Consider the following 21,307-nt stretch of genomic DNA (forward strand, 5'->3'; position numbering starts at 1 on the left):
AGCCACATCATACCACCTCACATCTTCAAAGTCGGCTTAAAAGTCAACACCAAAGTGTACCTGGATGTGCTGAAGAGTGTACTGAGCCCCTGGTGCAATCAGATGACAACTGGCAGACCCTGGGTGTGGCAGCAGGACTCAGCGTCGGCCCACAAGTCTAAGAGACGCAGGCTTTGCTTCAGAAGGAGTGCTACGACTTTTTACCCTTCTATTACTGGCCCCTTTCCTCGTCGGGACCTGAACCTGCTTCACTACTTTGTTTGGTCATACATTGAGAACATCACCAACATGACCTCCCACAACACCAAAGCCAACCTGATCACCACAATCCACCGAGTATTTACCGAGCTCCCGCCAGAACTTGAGGAAAAAGCATGCTCCCAGTTCCGGACCCATATCGAGACGGTGATTGAGGCTGAAGGCGGCCACATGGAATAGATGCCAGCTCTACTACATAATCAAGTTACTTGAATTAATGTTTTCAATAAAAGTTTTAAAATAAAGCTGAAGTGTATACATAAGCATACATCTATCTCCTTCAGGCTAATATAGTAGAACCTCAGGATACGGCATTAATTCGTTCAAAGGGGAGGGGGGATCGTAAGGTGAAATCACCGTATGGCGGGGCCTAAACAAAATTTTATACAGTACACAATAAAAAAATTAGTAACAAAATAAAATACAGTATAAAATACACATGTATATAATCAAATAACATTATAAATAACATCGTAAGGTGGGCAAATACCGTAACGAGGGGTCGGAAAAACATCCTATTCCACATCGTAACCTGAAAAAACGTATCCTAGGGTCACCGTATCCCAGGGTTCAACTTTATCACAGAAGGTCATGCTCCTAAGCATTACCTTTTCCTTTGAGAGTAGAGGGTGAGTTATTGGCGGTACATTAAACGAATCTTGTATTACAAGTACATTAATGGAATGCACTTGATGCACTCATAACACTGGACACCCTCATCGCTGGCATATCCACTCCCGACTAACCTGACAAGCAACAAAATTCAATCCTTTTACTGTTGACGTCCTGAGATAACCCTTATCCTTGAGTGGCCTCTTGGCCTTGATAATGTGGTGATGTCTGTGTAAAAAAAAAAAAAAAAAAAAAAAAAAAAGAAAAAAAAAAAGATTCTTCCACTATAATATTTTCTTTCTTCGGGTTGTTATACTTTGGGATTCCCTTCCTGTTTCCTGCTTTACTGACTGTACTCAGCTGCAGAAGTTTAAATGTGAACAGACATCTCGCTGCTCAACTCCCCACAGTTCACTTTTTAAACACGATTCCAAATGATAGTCCTTTACGTAAAAAAAAAAATGTTACCTTTCAGTTTGAGATTTTTTTTATTTTTGAGGGGAGTGGGGGGAGGGGTCTCGTAAAAGTGACATATACCTTCTTTGAAATTCAAACATTGGCAATTTGTATCAAGTTTGCATCATGGATATTAGAGACTAATTAATAACGATCCGCAAAATCTCAATTGAATCTCTGGGTATTTTAAAAGGTTGTCAGAGTGCATTAAGGATGCAAATATCTTTGATTTGTAATTTGCTTGAAATTTGAACAATAGATATTAGAAACATAGTAATCAAAATTCTTAAAATATGAATTTCTTTGAATAATTCTAAGACACAGCAGTACATATATATATATATATATATATATATATATATATATATATATATGTATATACACATATATATATATGTATATATACATATATATGTGTATATATATGTATATATACATATATATGTGTATATATATATATGTATATATACATATATATGTATATATACATATATATGTGTATATATATATATGTATATATACATATATATGTGTATATATACATATATATATGTATATATACATATATCTACACACACACACATATATATATATCAATCAAGAGCTCTACCTCATGCTGTGTTTCCAAAATCTTCAAAGGAATTGACATTTTGAAAATTTTGCTTAATTTATGTCTATTAACTATTGTTCAAATTGCATTTTCAAATGAGGGCGGCTCTTATACACTTTATAATATATATGATTATTTATTTATATGGACAAGTACAAGTTTTGCTACATACACACACACACACACACACACATATATAAACTATATATATACATATATAATCTAAGACATACATACATGCATAGACATACATACATATATATAATCTCTCTATATATAAATATACATATATAGACATACATACATATAGTCTCTCTCTCTCTCTATATATATATACATACGTACATATATATAATCTCTCTCTATATAAATATATATATATATACATACATACATACATATATATAATCTCTCTCTATATAAATATGTATACATAGACATACATACATACATACATACATACATACATACATACATACATACATATAATCTCTCTATATATGAATATATATACATAGACATACATACATATATATAATCTCTCTATATATAAATATACATATATACATACATACATATAATCTCTCTCTATATAAATATATATACATAGATATACATATATATATATACACACGTTTTCTAACTTTTGTTTTATTTTACTTCAGTCGAAGTTCTCAGAGATGTGAACTACCAAATGATTTTTAATACAATAATACATATGTGTGTGTGTGTGTGTGTGTGTGTGTGTGTCTATTTACTATGCCTCCCCACGGGACAGAGTTAGACACCAAGGTCGTTTTTTAACGTGGAGAAAAGGTACAAAAATAAAAATTGTCTCAGTCGTGAAGGATTTCTCCTCCACCGAAAGAGAACAAGAAAATGAAGTGCAGCATCTGAAGAACAGATGGTATTTATTTGCTCCCCCACCGAGCAAATTAGGCACAAGGCCAATTTTTAATGTGAGGAGTGAAGGGAGGGGGAAGGGAAAAAGGGGACCAGCTCCCGAGAGGTGGGAAATGGGAGCTGGTTAATGGTCAGGCATGTGGGGTTGCCCCCACATCTGGTCTTTGCTAGTCATAGCTAGCAGCATCTGCCGGGACAGATGGTATTTATTTGCTCCCCCACCGAGCAAATTAGGCACAAGGCCAATTTTTAATGTGAGGAGTGAAGGGAGGGGGAAAGGGAAAAAGGGGACCAGCTCCCAAGAGGTGGGAAATGGGAGCTGGTTAAAGGTCAGGCATGTGGGGTTGCCCCCACATCTGGTCTTTGCTAGTCATAGCTAGTCATAGCTTGCAGTATCTGCCGGAACAGATGGTATTTATTTGCTCCCCCACTGAGCAAATTAGGCACAAGGCCGTTTTTAATGTGAGGTAAAAACCAGCTCCCCTAAAAGTAGGCAAAAAGGGGGCACTCTGGTTACCAAAAATAATAATTGTCCCAGTATAGAGGGTTTCCCCTCCATTGACTGGTACAAATTATCTTAAGTGCAGCATCTGCCGGAACAGATACTACACTTTGATCTTGACCAAAACGCCAAGAAACGTTTTATATATGTGTGTGTGTGTGTGTGCACGCGCGTTAATTTTCTCATATGATTTCTAATTCAATATACTATCTACTGAGTTGTTAGCATTCAAATACGTGATCTAGCCATCAACCCTGAACCTAGCCTAACCCTAATTGATTAACACCAACCCTATGATTAGAGTTGGGTTAATAAACATTCACAGCAAGTACTCGTTTAACTACAACCAGAGCAGAGAACTTTCATTTTTCTGTATCTCCTTATTAAAAACCAAACGAAGCTTCCAACCGACTACAATATGGTCGGCTTCAAGTAAAACGTCATCAAACACTTGTTATAAACTTAATTTGTGTTGAATAATGTTCTGCCCTCCTGCCATTGTTTTTGGTCGTCTTGTAGTTGCAAACATCGTTCAATTTGATAGGTTTGACACAATGGAGGTGGAAGAGAAGGAAGTATATCTGTATGGCATTACTAACTGGCAGAGAGTTACCATTGTTTAGCAAGGTTATTGACGTTGTTGAGAAATTCTTTTTTTTTTGTTTGCATAGACATCACCACTTATCAAGGCCTTGATGTCACTCGAGGATAAGGGTTAAAGAGTGTACAGTAGTCAATTGGACAATATAGTAATCGTTAGTAATGGAAATTCGGTAGATTTGTTATATATGTATATTTTGTTACATAGGCATTACCACTTATCAAGGCCTAGAGGCCACTCGAGGATAAGGGTTGAAAAGTGCACAGTAGTCAATTGGACAATATAGTAATCGTTAGTAATGGAAATTCGGTAAATTTGTTATATATATATATATATATATATATATATATATATATATATATATTGTTACATAGGCAATACCACTTATCAAGGCCCATAGTCCACTCGAGGATAAGGGTTAAAGAGCGTACAGTAGTCAATTGGACAATATAGTAATCGTTAATAATGGAAATTCGGTAAATTTGTTAACTTATATGGAACGGCTCATCAAAAACTTGTTTACGTTAGACTTGAAGACAACCATATTGTGGTCAGCTGGAAAGCAGGAAAATGGAAGACAATTCCATAGACATGCAGTTCTAAGAAAGAAGTTTTATTCATGGAATCTACGTTTAGGTTTAGGCATAGATAAAGAGCGAGGGGGGGGGTAATTATTGGCAGTGTTTTCTGCTAGACGCGTGTTTCTTGTGAAAGTTTGGCGAGAGGGGACCATAGAATGGAGCTCAGCTGAGCACTTACCATGAAAATAACGATAAAGCAGAGACAATTTTGTGCCATCTCTTCTGTGAGAAAGAGGTTGCAGGGAATAGAAAAGGACATCCCCTACGAGGCTACGAAGTCTATTTTGAACTCTATACTATTGGTGCAGTTGCCAGGTTGATTGCAAGAGGTAAGAGTGGACGAAGTAAGTTCGAATCGTACATGTCAAAAAACAATAACACATCGAATTAGGATTGGATAAAGTAAGACAGAAATCTCTGCCATTACTAACCAGCAGAATGTTATCACTGTTCAGCAAAAGAAGAGTCTATCAGGCATCGATGTATAATGTGAGTCTTCAAGAGAGGCTTAGATCTGATGAACTCAGAGGAGTATTAAACCAGGACAATATAGAGACATGTGCAGAATGAGAGGAGAAAGAAAGAAGGAAAATAGTCTTACTTTGTATTTTGTATTTTCATTTTTTATATATTCAACTGAATTTGCAAATTCACTTTTTCTCGATCCCAACAATCTAAACAGAATTCAATAGATGAATGAACCGGTCAAATCTTTCTCTAATATATCATGAATACCAACATATAGTCCTCTATTTGCCAAACTTTCACAAAAAAAAAAACACTCACCTACCTACAACCACTATATACGATTCTACCCCCCCCCACTCTCTATCTGTGCCTAAATCTAAACACAGATTCCATGAACAAAGCTTCTTTCTCAAAACTGCTCATCTGTTGAACACTGTTCCACTGATCTGCTTCCCGGTTGAATACAACATGGTAGCTTTGAAATCCAATGTAAACAAGTTCTTGTTGAGTCGTCCCCATAAATAATCAAATTCTACTCAATTTATATGATTAACGCCTTACATTATTTAACCCCTATCCTTGAGTGACCCTCGGGCCTTGATAAGTAGTGACTTCCAAGTATATATATTTATATGTAGATACTCATATTAGCAGGCAGCCCAGCATTACTCGGTCATAAAATGTGCTTCAATATGATATTTTAAATCATGCAGATTCCGTATTTATTATTATAGAACCAATACTCTATTAATATTATATCTTACTCAATATATTCTAGTGATTTCAAAAGTTAAAACAAAAAAAAAAAAGGATATCGCTATTTATCGTCTATAAAGCATTTTTCAGGATGGATTGTACGTGTAAATATTCAGAAAACTCACTACGTCTATGTATTCGTTTGCGTCTCTATCAGTCTCCATTTTTCCAGCTGCATATCTCCCGAGACGCAAGGTCGCAGAGGGACGCTAGATGAGTCAGATGATTGCCCTTTCTTGTGGACTGTTCTTTTATGAACATTTAACTGGTAAAAATAGCTGCTAAAGAGTCAAAATTGAAAAAAAAAATAGAACTCTGTAGACATAAGCGGACATAAAGTGTTTTTTTACTTATGTGCAAATACACCTTTATATGTTAACGTCTGTTTATTTCTAACTTTTTCTTATCCATCTGGTGATAGCTCAAGGCTGGAGTGCTATAATTTTTGGTTTTGATTCTAGTTTATAGCACTCAAAGTATATATATATATATATATATATATATATATATATATATATATATATATATATATAGGGTTCTTTCAGTCTTTAACAGAATGTGGATACCCACAAGGGTTGCCTGTGCGTGGACTTTTTGTGGCAGGAGGTGAAGTTCCAATCCTGGCTTGAAGTAGTTGCTAGTCTAGCTAGACTGAAGAGCTGTGATACAGCAAAACTGTCTGTGGATAACTATAAATGCTCCCTATCTCGGGTTGAGCATACTGAGGAGTGAAATAACAAACTAGCGTATAATGCAATGCTCTTTAGCAAACAAATTGGAGCTTAGACGTTTGGGCATACTTTAATCATTGTAATTTTACATACCAACATTACAGGCTCGTTCAGTCTTTGACAGACTATGGATACCCAAGAAGGGGTTTATGCACGGTAAATGTTTTGTGGCAAGAAGTGCGCAATCTCCAACCACACCTCTCCTCAGTCGACATTGTTAAATACCAGTGGCAAGTGAAGTGTATGTACAAGACGACTGGAAGCAAATGCCGTGATAAGCGGAGAGCACATACCGTGCCTAGAATTCCCAAATGGTCACTCATCTGGTATTAACCAGGCTCAACGTTGCTTAATTTCAGTGATCTGATGAGAACCGGCGTGTCAACGCGATTATGCCGTATATATATATATATATATATATATATATATATATATATACATTACTTTTGAAACTACTACTTTATATTGGGTACAATATAATATATAACAATTTATACAGCATAATCATGTTTGACGTACCGTTTCCCATCAGATTGCTGAAGTTAAGCAACGATGAGCCTGGCCAGTACCAGATGGGTGACCATTTGGGACTTCCAAGTGCTGTACGTGCTCTCTGCTTATCTCGGCATTGTTTCCAGCCGTCCTGGACTTCTCTTTGCCACTGAACTCAAGCGGTGCCAATTTAGGAGAGGTGTGGTTGGGATTGCGCAACCCTCACCTCACAATTACATGCACAGATGCCCCTACATCGAGTATCCTTTGTCTTTCCAGACTGAAGGGAGGCATCGGAATTAATAGATAATTGAATCTGTATGAAATATGAAATCTACATGAATTAAAATATCATATTTAAGCGTATTTTACGGCCGGGCAACGCTGGACGCCCAGCTAGTATTTGTATATCATTATTGTTAATATATTGCTTTTCCATATTGGTAGGTGTTTTATTATAATGAAGGTGGTGTTGTTATCATCAGGAGCCGAAACAATGGTTGATTACAAGATTAATAAAGTTTGCAGGACTATCCCATGTAATAAAAAAAAATGGTGCAAGTATTGTAATATATTACCTGCCTTCAACATATTTGCATGTGCATAAGAAAAAGAAAAAGAAAACTAGAGAAATCAAGCAAAAGAGCCTCCTCCTCCCCCTTCAACTCTCTTCACATCTAGTGGACAAGTTCAGATTTTGCACAACTTTAGACTAAAGAAAGGCGTTTATAGTTTTATAAAATACTTTGGGTTTATTAGATCGAAATGCCAGGTGGAATAAACGTATAGATACAATAAAGGATCATTTCCTAGTCATTTAAAAACCTTTCTGACACAAGGTACTCCCAAACTGACACCTGTGAAATCTATATAATTATAAAACTATGTGGATCTTGCTTGATTGCTTACATCTTGTCTTCATTTTTTAAACAAATGAAGCATGAATGGTCCCCCGTGAGTGTACTGTAAACGAGGCATAAAAAAAATGACTAAGTTCAGCATTTAACCCCCCCCCTCCATTTAGCCCCCAAAGTCCTCAGGGGACGTCAAATCGTGGTGAAAATCAACAAACAGTGCAGTTTTAGGCCTTAACATATGTAAATTTGAGTTTTGCACCATGCAAAAAAGAAATGATTAAAGCCCATCATTTGCCCCTCTCCATTTAGGCCCAAAAGTCCCCAAGGCCTTAACATATTTAAATTTGAATTCAGAACCATGCAAAACTGCTGAATAGACACACAAAGACAATTTTGGACAAATATGGTAAAAAAAAGTCCCAATAATGGAGTGTTTTTATTAGCCCTAAAAGAGCCCCTTGGGCACTTTCAAGAGTTATCGCAAAGTATAGAAAAACAAAATTATATAGAAATTAGTTAGTTACAACTTTTCAGAAAGTTTTATAAAAATCCAAGGCCTCAATTTTTTTTTAATAAGCACAAAAGTGTCAATTTTAGCCATTTTAACCCGAAAGGGGGGGGGGCCAGGGTTTTCCAGGAAAAAAACATTCTTTTACATTTTTTACTCATATCATGTTTAATGCTTGTGCAAAATTTTTTTTTAATTCCAAGGCGTAGTTATTGAGAAAAGTGCGAATGGACAAGGACGAGGTCCACCCTCTTTTTGTTAAAAAGCATGACAGATATATATATATATATTTAGTTACATTAGCTGGCATAAGCAGATCATCATATAATGATTATATCACTCTGACAGACGTTAAAAACATTTAAAAATAAATGTTTAAATTTCAACGATATTTCTCACGATTGATGGTGGCTGAATGAATTTAGTTCTTGCTAACGGAGTCAGAGATGGCTTTGTTGCTGGGTTTCAATTTCTCGACCGGTCTTAATCGTGACAGCCTGCACTAATGATTCCTGAAAGGATGAAATACTAGCGTTTGTAGGTATTTAATAATTATTGTGGTAAATAATTATATATATATATATATATATATATATATATATATATATAAAACTACTTCATTTATTCGCATAAATTTAATATATGAAAGTATAGATTTATGCGTAAACTTTAAGTATTTACTTCAAAAGTGCTCAATACGTAGGTAGAGCTAGTTAGTAATTTATAAAATATATATGGCGATTAATATATATATATATATATATATATATATACACTCACATGCATCTGAGTGTGATTCAGTGACTGAGGAATGAGGGTTGATAGTTGTATGCTTTGATTTCAATTCTAGCTAATGGCACCCAAGGCATATATACTTTTTTTGTCTCACGACTATATATAAGGTTGAATATATATAAGGTTGAATATATATAAGGTTGAGTATAATAATCTATAGAGAGTTGTCTCTATAATAATAAATCTGTAATCTGATTAAATTAAAATATCATATTTAAGCGTGTCTTACGACCGGGCAACATCAGGCGACCTACTAGCTGTTAATAAAATTCACAGTCTTTTCTGCTATCAAACTATATTTAGTACAAATAAACTTCACCTTGTGCCTGACTTATCCACCAAGTTTCAAACATAAATATTTAACAGTCTTTTTATTAGTATTCAATGACATGCTGGAACACACACTTTGGTGATCATCTAATTAGTAAAAAGTGCGACCTGAACAGCCTTCTGTTAGGTGCAATCTAAAAATAATTGTTTTTTCCCTTAAAAAAGGGAGAGTTATCTCCCTTGAGAAAAAGGAAGATGGGCAAATTGAAAGAAAAACAATTTTCCCCAACAATGCTGCACCCCAGGCCCTGCTAGTAATATCTATTGTAAATGATTCATTGTATGGAATTAGTTGAACACAAGTTGCTATTTGACCAATTTGCGCATTAATACCTTTCCTAACGTTCTTTTTTTTTTTTTTTTTTTTTTTTTGCTATCTCCAGTTAGACCAGATTGCACAGTGACATTAACATTCTATGACAGTTTCCTAAGCCTTACTACTTCCGTGCTGATTTCTGACAAATTAAAAGCGGGCGTTTTTTGTGATACTATTATGTGCAAGGCTAAAGGGCTCCTATCTGGCTTGGCTTTTCAACAGAACCTCCCCTTCCTAGATGCATTGCATTCATCATGGCTGAGGAACTCAATCTACCCCCTGTATGATAGTCTTCCAGAGTATCAGAGAGAAGATAACAAGTGCTATAACTTGCCTAACTGTGACTTGGAACTGTACAAGGTATGGCCATTCATCTTTCTGAGGCATTACACTTACTCACTGACCTAACCTATGAGTACATACCTATGATCTATGAGTACATACCTATGACCTATGACCACATACCTATGACCTATGAGTACATACCTATGACCTATGGCCACATACCTATGATCTATGAATACATACCTATGACCTATGAGTACATACCTATGACCTATGACCACATACCTATGACCTATGAGTACATACCTATGACCTATGACCACATACCTATGATCTATGAATACATACCTATGACCTATGAGTACATACCTATGACCACATACCTATGACCTATGAATACATACCTATGACCTATGAGTACATACCTATGACCTATGACCACATACCTATGACCTATGAGTACATACCTATGACCTATGACCACATACCTATGATCTATGAATACATACCTATGACCTATGAGTACATACCTATGACCACATACCTATGACCTATGACCACATACCTATGACCTATGAGTACATACCTATGACCTAAACTATGAATACATACAGCACCTAGTATTCCCAAATGACCGGTTCTGGATATGACCTTAAACTATATCCGATGGTGAGGCCCCAGCTTGTGGGCTTTGGGGAGTGTGGAGCTACCCTTTAATTTCCATTGCTCCTAGGTCCATTCTGCCCCAGAGTGATAGTACCTGTTATGGTCCAAACTATGGGCTAAATAGAAACCGACTTGAAAAAAAAAATATATATTCTATTAAAAAAATTTTTCTTCAAAATCACTGGATTCGCCATTAAATAACCTGAAAAGGGTTGATATGCCGTAAAACAAAAACAACCAAACAACCCAAATGACCTCCGATCTTGCACTGGCCAGGCTCAACATTGCTTAACTTCTATGACCTAATGAGAACCGGTATGTCTACATCATTATGCCGTATATACCATTAATTAGAATAAGTAAAATGGACTCTTTTTCTTTAAAACATAAGTCACTTCCAAAACTGAGGAACATTTTAGTATGTATTTTGTGTACTTCAAATTATATGGAAGAAGCCTTAGATAAACAAACGTTGATTAACTCATATTTAGTGTAATAATAGATAAAAAATACAATTTTTCAAATTTTAGTATCATAGCGGCTTTTTAAGAGTAGGCGTTTGCCAGAATTTATGTTTAGGTCAGATTAACACGTATGAGAAGTATTTTAAATATATTGTTACAATTAAAACCGACTATCTTTATCTGTCTGTCTGTCTGTCTGTCTCTTTCTCTCTCTATATATGTATATAGTTTTCCACATACAGTACTATGGTCAAGATCAAAGTGTAGTATCTGTTCTTCAGATGCTGCACTTCTATTTCTTGTTCTCTTTCAGTGGAGGAGAAATCCTTCACGACTGAGACAATTTTTATTTTTGTACCTTTTCTCCACGTTAAAAAAATGACCCTGGTGTCTAACTCTGTCCCGTGGGGAGGCATAGTAAATAGGTACTTAAGGGGACGGTGCCTCAAGAATTTGTTTACGTTTGACTTGAAGACCACCAAATTGTAGTCAGAAGGAAAACAGGCAAAGGGAAAAGAGTTCCATATAATAAAGGTTATTCCTTATTCCATGATGCTTTGAAAATTTATACTTTCTCATCAGTGATTGCTATTCACAAACAGTCACTCATCTAATTGGAGCTAGTGTATCAACATGATTATACTATATGCATATCGTAAAGGTATTAATACATATATGGACCCCACAGATCACATAGTCGATTCAGTATTTTGCAATGGTATCCATTAGGCCAATCATGAACCCAGAACCGACCCTTACTACCACTATCACCCTTATCGTGGTCAGCCATGCTCCAACTGTTAGTTTATGAATGAGACAGATAGGATAATTAGTTCAGAGAGAAGAAGCCATAAATGTCACTGGGGTCGTTGGAGAAACTTTGAGAACTTAACTTTTTAATAAAGTCCGGATGACTTGCATTCTTGTCTTTGACTAAATTGTTTGATTCATACAAGAAAAATAAAACAACGTTGGCCCAAGAAAAAAAAAAAAAAAAAAAAAAAAAAAAAAAAAGTGATTGTTCTTTATGTCTGTCATTTTAGGTAGTTTTAAAACTTGGAAGACATCAATAAATTAAAGACGCCCTCCAATGAAACAAGTTATAGCTATGCCTACCCCTCTCTCCGTTTTCATTATCGGATATATATATATATATATATATATATATATATATATATATATATATATATTCTTTTAGAAAATTAAAAGCAAAGATGAAAATACGAATACAAAATGGTTGATAAGACAGTCTGTAGATAATGAAGTTTAAAAGTTGTGCCGCCGTCGTTTTGGTTTCATTCTTAAGGAACAATAATTGATGTCCGTGTTCGACATAAAATTGAAATTAATTGAGCGTGAAATGACCAAGGGTCATGAAAATGGAAGCGAACTCTCCACAAATAAAACAACTTTACTTTATTCACATAGTTCGGACTATCATGCTGCCAGCTTACATGAAATGTTTTTGAAACTTTGAAAACACATATTTCGATTAAGAGACCTGGTGTTACCAGATCAGGCTGTCTGCAGACATCGACTTACTGACTTTAATAAACCAAATATTGGGTGTTTTCCTTTTTTCTTTGCACAGTGGTATGAGCATTCTTCTGACAGTTTTCTGAGCATTCTTAATAAGCCTTCTTCTGGCAGTTTTCTAAGCATTTTATGACAGTTTTCTAAGACAGGGACATTCTAAGACAGTTTTCTAAGCATTTTATGATAGTTTTCTAAGACAGGGACATTCTAAGACAGTTTTCTAAGCACTTCAGTGCTGACTTATAGCAAATTAGAAGTGGGTGTTTTGTTTGTAATGACATTATGGGTAGGGCTAGGTGTATCAGAATTTTTGTAGGAATTTTTGATATCCCTAACACGAAACTGCGAATAAAATATAAAAAACTCGTAATTTCTCTTTTAAAAGTGGGTTGTTTATTTTTTTTTATGGATTATACTTCCAAAATAAACATTACAGTTGTTTTAAAAGTAATAGAAATATTTTTTTTATTTTTTAAAAAACAGTAATGAATTTTACAAACTCAATATTTTTCAATTTTTAAACTTTAAAAATCTATCAAAATTTTTCTATTGATTCTATTTTTACGATATTTTTAGGGTCAATGTGAAATGTTATGCTCTTTCCAATAAACCGAATATAATATTTTAGACAAACGTTTTTTTTTTTATTCACGCCCCCCCCACCACCATTTTCAAATGTCTATTAAAAAGTAAATAATTAATTTACTCACCAAAATTTTATATATCACAAATTGAAGAGAAAAGGCTAATAAATAATATATTCAAATTTAAAACAAAAAAAGTAGTGTTTTTAGAAATTTACCTGTAAAGTCCGAAGTTTAAAACCTTTTTTTAAAAAAAAACACGTTGTTTTCTTTTTTGTTTTTTTTGTTTTTTTTTTTAATGAAATCTTGGTCCTTGCTCCTTTAACCGAAAAAAAAAAATTAGGGCTTGAATTACATTTTTCGAGGAGTTATAAACCTGGAAAGATAGGGTGGAATTATTCACTATTTTTCACGAAATTTCTGACACACCTAGTGTAGGGCTAACGGGCTCCTTCTATCTGGTTTGGCTTTTCAACAGAAACTCCCTTTCCATGATGTATTGCATTCGTCACGGCTGAACAATCATATTTTGAAAATCCCGAAATAAAAGTAACAATTTTCTTCTGCAAAATAACCATGTTAAACCAAACACGATGAATAACGTAAATTCCATGAACAAAGTTTCTTTCTTAGAACTGCACGCCCGTGGAACTCTCTTCCGTTTGCCTGCTTTCCAACTGACTACAATATGGTTGTGTTCAAGTCCAACGTAAACAAGTTCTTGATGAGTCGTTTCACTTAAGTAAACAAATTTACCGAATTTCCCATTACTGACGATTACTATATTGTCCAATTGACTACTGTAGGCTCTTTAACCCTTATCCTCGAGTGGCCTCTGGGCCTTGATAAGTGGTGGTGCCTATGTAAATAGAAAACAAAATATTTGAAGATATAAAGGATTTGAAGCATAAAACCTTTTAACAAAATGACTGAATCCATTGCTCTTTCTGCTTCTTGTAAAAATCGGTTCTCTCTATTGCTCTGAACACTTTCTCACCCCTATTCTCTAGTTATTAGTTCACCGAGCAAGTGAACATTTGATCACCTTGGTCTTTCACTGGTGTACAATCGTTTATGCATACAGTGGCAGCTGAAAACATAAGTGTTTTTGTTGTTGTTGTTGTTTTTTTGGGGTTTTTTTTTTTTTTTACTATTTCTCTAGACTTCAATGCTCAACTATTTTTCTCTTAAAAATATTGAAAATAAGGATAGATATACCAAAGGAAATGTGTGTGTGTGTGTGTGTGTGTGTGTGTGTGTGTGTGAATAAAATAACGCATCAGGTGCGCTTAAAAGACAAAGTACAACGCCATATCACGAAATTAAACAAATGTTTTACTTGTTTGTAATTTAAATATATTTCAAATTCCATCCTCAGTAGTTTGTTTCTTTTCTTTGTTTCTTTTCTCTTTTCTTTTCTCTTTTGCTTTTCTTTGTTTCTTTTCTCTACTAGCAGATGATATATGGAGTACTATTGTCATGTTTCGACTGATAAATTTCTGTCTCGTTTGAAGATGCCTGATAAAGTGCAGAAACGTATCGGTAACTGGATTGACCCCCCAACCTTTCTTCTTCATTGCAACCTCTCTCAACATTTTGCATTTCAACCTGGCGATATGTCTGTACGCGTTATTCATCCAAACAAAGATTTTACTAGTTAAAAACCATCTTGGGTGTATGATTACTATTCCCTCTTAATTACAGCGTTATTTGACCAGTAGTTTAAGAATTTATCCAGTTTTCTTTTATAAATACTATTACGGCGTGTGTTATTGAGAATTGTTTGGTCTATTCACTGTTTCCTTTGTTCCAGCTTGTTTGACTCGTTGGTCTAGTGGTCTTCATCAATTCGCTGTTTTATTACCTCATTGTATTACAGCTTCTTTTCCACAAACTGCAACATTGTGGAACAGAGCCGCTAATGTTGGTAGCAGCAGCAGATATATGACACATATGCAAATGACCAAAGATCACCGAAGTTAAGCAACGTTGAGCCTGGTCAGTATCAGATGGGGAACCATTTGGGAAGGCTAGGTGCAGTATGTACCTTCTGGGACGATTGGGGGTGGGGCCAGCATCCTCAGCCCGAAAAAAGAATTCCTCGCTGCAAAAGCATCTACAAAGTTGCAGATGACCTACGCCCTTCCAGGGGCTCAAAGGCTATGGGATGGAAGTGGGTGCGCAATGTGACGTCACATCGGAGGAGAAGAATTAAATTTATCATGGAAATTTCCTTTCCATACATAAACATACCTCCAACTTGGCATATTACTACAAAAACAAGTAATTTTTTTTTTTTTTAACAGATGATCAAGAATGCTAGAGACTATTTACGTAAATACTCATATATGACAATCGAGACCAAATATAAAAAATAAAATTTCCTCAAGAAAAAAAAAAAAGAAAAGCCATGAAATATCCCGGCAGTTCCCCATGTGTCACTCGGGACTTCTTACAATGTCAGTGGAAATTTTCTATTTTTACTTAATTTAATTTGTAATGGAAATTTACTTTCAATAGATAATTATACATCCTGCCGACCATATCATTACAGAACCAAGATTTTTATTTTTTTGACGAATGATTAAGAAACAATGAATATTATAAGAAATAGAACTTCTATTTCAAAACAATATGGTGTCCAAGTCAGAAGATTGTTTACCGATGCCTCCGTTCAGTCTCGAAAGACAAAGGATACCTCCTGTAGGGACAGCTGCGCATGTAATTGTGTGGCAAGTGTTGCGCAATAACCAACCACACCTCTTCTGAATCGGCGTTGCTTGAGTTTTTTTTTTTTTTTACACAGTGATTACCACTTATCAAGGCCCGGAAGCCACTCAGGGATAAGGGTTATTGCAAGTACATTGCGTTAGTGTGGAGATTTGATGAAGTGTTTACTTAAGGGGGTGGTTCATTAGGAATTTGTTAACATTGGACTTGAAGACATCCAAGTTGTAGTCCGGTGGGAAGCAGCCAGACGGAACAGAGTTCCACAGGCGTGCAGTTCTAAGAAAGAAGCTTTGTTCATGGAATCCGCGTTTTGATTTAGGCACAGATATAGAGTGGGGGAAATTTTTCACAGTGGATTCAGCTAGACGGGTGTTTTTCGTGAAAGATTGGCGAGGGGGGACCAGAGATTGGAGTTCAGATGAGCACCTGCTATGGAAATAACGATAAAACAAGGATAGACTCGCAACGTCTCTTCTGTGGGAGAGAGGTTGCAGGGTAGAGAAAAGGGCATCCCCCACTAAGCCACAACGTCTATTTTGTACTCTGTCAAGGCAGAATAGGCTGTTTTTAGCAGCTCCTGCCCAGATATGGCAACAATATTCCATCCTTGGACGTACTTGGCTTTTATATAGATAGAGAATTGCATCAGTAGTGAGATATCTTCTGGAGTGGTAGAAGGATCCCACCATCTTTCCAGCGACCCTGGCAAAAGACTTGATGTACGTGTTCCATTTCAGATCAGGAGTAAAGGTCAAACCCAGAAGCTTGTCAAAACACGGGGCCTCACCCAGACGAGAGCCATCCATCACAATTGATGCCAGATGGGGATCAGAGCGTTGATGATGTAAGGATAGAGTCCAGTGGCAAGGAGAATCCAGGACGATTGAAAATAATGCCGAGATAAACAGAGAGCACATACAGCACCTGGAAGTCCCAAATGGTCACCCATCTGATATTAAACAGGCTCATCATTGCTTAACTTCAGTGATCTGACGGGAACCGGTGTGTCAAACGTGATTATGCCATATAGAAGATTGTTCATATAGATAAAAATTTGTTTTATCGTTACTTCCATGGCAAGTGCTCGTCTGACCTCCAGTCCCTAACCAATCTTCCACGATAAACACCCGTCTAGCTGAAACCACTGTCAAAAATTTTCCCCACCCTTTATCTGTGCCAAAACTAAAACGTACATTCCATGAACAAAGCTTTCTTAGAAGTGCACGCCTGTAGAACTCTGTTCCGTTTGCCTGCTTCCCACCTGACTACAAACTGGATGTCTTCAAGTCCAACATAAACAAACTGATGAACCGCACCCTTAAGTAAGACACTTTATCAAATCTCCAATACTAACGTACTGTACACGCAATAACCATTATCCCCGAGTGGCTTCCGGGCCTTGAGAAGTGGTGACTACCTTGTAAAAAATTACCCTTTCAATTAAAATACATTCTACAGTAAAATTCAAGATTTTCAGTGTTCATCTTCTTATCAAAATTTTCACGTATTAATGTTTAAAAAATAAAAAAAAATGGGGTTCGTTCAACAATATTTGCGGTATAAAAAAACGTCTTTTCCTAAATTTCAAAAAATTGGATTTATCGCGTTTTGCACGTAAACTCTTTCACTTGGGATTTCCTCTACATGGCATCATTTATATACGGTGCCAATTCGAATTGCTAACTTCTAGTGGAAGTTTTCTATTTTTACTGAATTTAATTTGTAACGGAAATTTGTTTTCAATAGATAATCATACATCCCGCCAACCATATTTCTACAGAAACAAGTTTCTTTTGGCGAATGATCGAGAATGCAGGAAACAATGAATATTAAAAGAAATAGAACTTCTATTTCAAAACAATGCGGTGTCCAAGTAAGAAGATTGTTTATATAGATAAAAATGGGTACATCATCAACGCTCTGAGCCCCCCTCCTCCCCATATACGGCATAATCACGTTGACACACCGGTTCCCATCAGATCACCGAAGTTAAGTTGATCCTGGTCAATACTAAAATGGGTGACCAATTTTGGGAAGTCCAGGTGCTGTATGTAGGAGGACGTCGACGCCTTCCTGCAAAAAGTTGCAAAAACCTAACGTCGTCATCTCCCCTAACGGAGATATACATGCGGCTGGGGACCGCTTGTGAATTTCATACTCCCATGAAACTTCCTCCTTTGGAGGAAGTCGGTTAAACCCTGAATAGGGTTGATGCTGACTGCACACACACACTGAGCCCCATCTGGCATCAATTGAAATGAATAGCTCTTGTCGTGAGGAGGCTCCATGTTTTGACAAGCTCCTGTGCTTGACTTTTACTCCTGATATGAAATGGAACACGTACATCAAATCTGTTGCAAATGGTGGGATCCTTCTATCGATCCAATAGATATCCCACTGCTGATGCAATTCAATTCTCTACTTATATAAGAGCCAGGTACGTCCAAGAATGGAGTACTCTTGCCACATCTGGGCAGGAGCTGCTAGAAAGACTTATTCTGCCTTGACAAAGTTGAAAATAGACTTCGTAACATATTGGGGGAAGCCCTTTCTCTTCCCTAAAACTGCAAGTGCTCGTCTGAGCTCCAATCTATGGTCCCCCTCGCCAAACTTTCATGAGAAATACTCGCCTATCTAAAGCCACTATCAATAATTTCCCCCACTCTTTATCCGTGCCTAAACCTAAACGCAGATTCCATGAACAAAGCTTTTTTCTTAGAACTGCACACCTGTGAAACTCTCTTCCATTTGCCTGCTTTCCAGCTGACTACAATATGGTCGTCTTCAAGTCCAATGTAAACAAGTTCTTGATGAGCCTTTCCCCTTAAATAATCCAATATACCAAATTTCTACTACTAACAATTACTACGTCACTGTCCAATTGACAACTGTGCACTTATTGACCCTTATCCTCGAGTGGCCTCTGGGCCTTGATAAGTGGTGACGCCTTTGTAAAAAAAAACAAAAAAAACATAGGCTTTCAATTTAAACACACTTCTACAGTAAAATTCAAGATTTTTAATGTCCACCGTCTTATCAAATTTTCACATATTAATGTTAAAAAAATTTCAAAATTAGGGTTTGTTCAAGAAGATTTGCGGTGTAAAAAAAAACGTCTTTTTCTAAATTTCCAAAAATTTGATTTATCACGTTTTGCACCTAAACTCTTCAAGTATATATATATATATATATATATATATATATATATATATATATATATATATATATATATATATATATATATATATATATATATATTTTGTGACGCATGGTCAAGAATGCTGGCAACGATGAATAATGAAAGAAATAGAACAGCTATTTCAAAACAATGTGGTGTCCAATGTATATCGGCCATAAACTAGTCAGTCCGAGTCGTTCCACTGCTTGAGTTAAAGTCCATGTTGACAGCTGACCACTGTTTTCCACCATTTTACAGGGGGAGTGAATCTAGATATATGACAATAGAGATCAGATATAAAAAAATAAAAAATAAATAAAATTTCTGAAAAAAAAAAAAAAAAAAAAGAAAAAGATAGCCATGAAATATCCCAGCAATTCAGCGACGGGAAGAGCATACAAAACAATATCTAAATGGTAACATCACTCTGTAACCGGAAGTTATTGTCTTCTGGAGCGTAAAACTAAAAAGAGGTACGCATGGCTGAACCTAACACCCTGAGAAGTGAGATGTGAATAACTTAATAAGTTCTGCTTTCAATTTTTTTTTTTTTTTTTTTTTTTTTTTGCACAATGCAGGCGGGATTAGCGTGTGTAGTAAAGGGGGGAGGGGCTGGGTTTTGCTATTTTGATTCTTTTTTTTTTATTATTGTTGTTAGGGTTCGTTTTCATCATCTGCTGACCATTACTTGGCATTAGGAAATCATTTTTCACATCTGATTTTGTAGATGATTAAATCATCCTCGACTGGAAGAAGCACCTCTAACCTTCGAGCAACTTCTTCTTCTTCTTCTTCTTCTTCTTCTTCTTTGTAGATGATAACCGCCCGGGGAGAGTGAGTGGAAACACAGAGGGGTAGTTGGAACCGAGGTGACTCAAAGATTAAAGAGGGTCAGTGGACAAAATTGAAACAAAAAAGACTAAAAGAAAACCAAAACACAAAGAACAAAAGGAAAAAAGAATGAAAATTATGAAGCCTGTTGATGGCTGACATTGCGAGTACGGGTTGCATTGTATGTTGATTGCGGAAAAACAATTTTTATATTTTTTCTATTATTACATATTAGCAGGGAAATCCGACGTTGCCCGGGATTAAATGATAAACAATGAATTTTTTACACTCCCAAAATGTATTACTATCAAAATCGGTGAAATCGCCCCCTTTTTTTCAATCAAATTGATTCGATTGTCTGCCCTAGTTGGGGACCCAGCACAGTGCACCGGGATGAAGTTTCATATTCATCTGTGCAATGACTTAGTTCACAATACATTGTAGTCTACATTGCACTGTAGAGAACCTACTGTTGGTTTTATAAAATTACTTTTATATATAATGGCTTGAATTAAAGTTTAAAATGCAAAAGTCAAGTATCATGCATCTAAACAGAAACATTCATTTCGAATGTGCCTCTGTCATATCAAAGAACCTACTGCTTATTTAATATGCCTAGCTTTTCTGCTTATCCATAGGAAACGAACTCTTACACGAACACAGAAAGTGCCTTATATATATATATATATATATATATATATATATATATATATATATACTAGTGGGGGTGCCCGGCATTGCCCGGGTGTTTGTAGGTGTTACACAAAAAAAGGGCTCGAACCCGTGCTGCGAATGGGGGAAAAGAAGGTGAAAAAAAGAGTTCGGGATTAAATTTTGCACGGGCGACGAAAGCCGAAATATAAAAAAAATTAATTAAAAAAAAGTGAGAGTGAGAGAGGTGGGTTAATTAATCTTTCTCGCTAACCATTATGCCATAGCGTATAGCGAAATGAATGAGTTACTAATAAAGTTAAGAAGTACACACGCGCAGAAATAAAAGTTGCTTTTATAGCTGGTCGGAGGCCAGTTAAGTTTTCCGCTTCCTACCAATTTATTTATTTGTTTCCCCACGATATTGAGGCAAACCAGCTCCCCCCAAAAAGGAGGAATTCTGGCAGTGTCCAAATAAATAGCAATTGTCTGATATGCAGGGTTTCCCCCACACTGATCAAACCTAATTGGCTTCAAAACGTCTTCGCCTTTGCTTCGGTTAGTTTCGTTTTATTTATACAAGAAAGACAAACAAACACTCGAAAA

General features: G+C 35.9%; 1 protein-coding gene and 1 long non-coding RNA gene across 2 annotated transcripts in view; both read right to left on the bottom strand.

Annotated features, from left to right (window-relative positions):
- Positions 1-21,307, bottom strand: part of LOC145293759 (S-adenosylmethionine sensor upstream of mTORC1-like) — an 852,347-nt gene that overhangs the window by 371,356 nt on the left and 459,684 nt on the right. The window lies entirely within an intron of this gene.
- On the bottom strand, positions 14,444-19,168 carry LOC145293763 (uncharacterized). The gene is made up of 2 exons (XR_013869763.1): positions 18,771-19,168; positions 14,444-15,002 (listed from the first exon to the last, which is right to left on the bottom strand). It is a non-coding gene; the product is annotated as an uncharacterized LOC145293763 (long non-coding RNA).

This window comes from Euprymna scolopes, chromosome 15, assembly GCF_053919585.1.
Source record: "Euprymna scolopes isolate OS-2025 chromosome 15, ASM5391958v1, whole genome shotgun sequence".
In the NCBI taxonomy this organism is placed as follows: domain Eukaryota; kingdom Metazoa; phylum Mollusca; class Cephalopoda; order Sepiida; family Sepiolidae; genus Euprymna; species Euprymna scolopes.